Here is a 1,429-nt window from a genome sequence, read left to right on the forward strand (position 1 = left end):
AAAGTTCGGACTTATGATAACTGTCCGACTACTGGCTAATTTACCTTATACATACACATTTTCAAAAAAATCCCAAAATCACACTTCAGTCTGCACAACCTTAAAACCCATTCAGTAGAGGCGTGTGTGGTCTATATTTTGGAAAAGTTTAAAAGAACGATTTTTTTATTTCTTATTCGTTTTCTTCAAAGATTTTCTTTGAACAACAAAGATTTTCTTTTACAAATTCTTTGTCTTTCAGGCAAAAATATAATTTTTAGTGTATCGATATCGATATGCAGATTGCAAAGTTGAGCAAACCGGCAGTTTTATTATTGACCGTTATGACGCAGTTTTTTTTCAATATTCGTTCCTTCGGATCCGGATGAGTAACCAGTACTCGAGTTACTTTTTAACCACCACTAGTCAACAGCAAGCAGTAAAAAAGAGGATTTTAAGCGTTCCTTGTATATTGGAAGGATTGGGGAAAACCACCTGAAGCATGGCCAAAGTAGCCTCGGAAAACCAGAGCTGCAGTTCCTGGCCCGGTTCTATACTTCTGACGGCTTGCAGGACTTATGAAAATTCCCATCAACAATCAAAATTTAACAAGCTTGTTTTTTGCACTAATTTGATTGATTGCGACCTCAGAACTTTTCCAATATACACATTTGAAGTGTTTGGGTTAATAATACAGAAGATTTTGTCGCTTAAAGACCGTAACCGTTCAAAAATCGTCAAAAACCACCCAAAATGGGCAACAAATATCGATTATTTCTAAACCGAGGATTCCGGCGTGGTTTTTAAAGAGTTCCTTCCGTTCCTCGCATTCTTCTGATCAAAATGATGCGAAATTCGAGGCATTTTGAGAGACTAATTTTTTGGCGAAAATCGACCTGATCGACCTCATTGAAATTGAAGCCAAATCATAAAAATGCTTTTAGATTTGTTACTTCAATGCCAGAAATGCAATCGAATAATAAAGTTCGGACTTATGATAACTGTCCGACTACTGGCTAATTTACCTTATACATACACATTTTCAAAAAAATCCCAAAATCACACTTCAGTCTGCACGACCTTAAAACCCCCTCAGTAGAGCCGTGTTTGCTCTATATTTGGTAAAACTAACAAACTGCTATTTCGGTAGATCTTAAATGATCGATTTTTTTAAATAGAGCCTACACTGTTTCTATTGCGGTTTCAATATACACATTTTTAAAAAATGCCCAAAATCACGCAATCGTCCCAGGACCTTAAAACTTTACGCGTCTAATAGAGCCATGTTTGCTCTATATTTGGTAAAACTATCAAATTTCTGTTTTGGAAAAGCTTAAAAGAGCAATTTTTTTCCTTCTTATTCGTTTTCTTCAAAGTTTTTGTCTTTCAGGCAAAGTTCGGACTTATGATAACTGTCCGACTACTGGCTAATTTACCTTATACATACACA

The 1,429-nt window shown here is 35.7% G+C and overlaps 2 protein-coding genes across 3 annotated transcripts in view; both read left to right on the plus strand.

The window, feature by feature from the left end:
• Positions 1 to 1,429, plus strand: part of LOC109544124 (uncharacterized protein At4g17910) — a 37,389-nt gene that overhangs the window by 29,576 nt on the left and 6,384 nt on the right. The gene's annotated exons all lie outside the window — the stretch shown is intronic.
• LOC109544131 (actin, cytoplasmic) overlaps positions 1 to 1,429 on the plus strand; it is a 36,973-nt gene that overhangs the window by 8,915 nt on the left and 26,629 nt on the right. The gene's annotated exons all lie outside the window — the stretch shown is intronic.

Source organism: Dendroctonus ponderosae, unplaced genomic scaffold (assembly GCF_020466585.1).
Source record: "Dendroctonus ponderosae isolate FM_Combo_2020 unplaced genomic scaffold, Dpon_F_20191213v2 Dpon_F_20191213_11, whole genome shotgun sequence".
NCBI classification, from domain to species: Eukaryota; Metazoa; Arthropoda; class Insecta; order Coleoptera; family Curculionidae; genus Dendroctonus; species Dendroctonus ponderosae.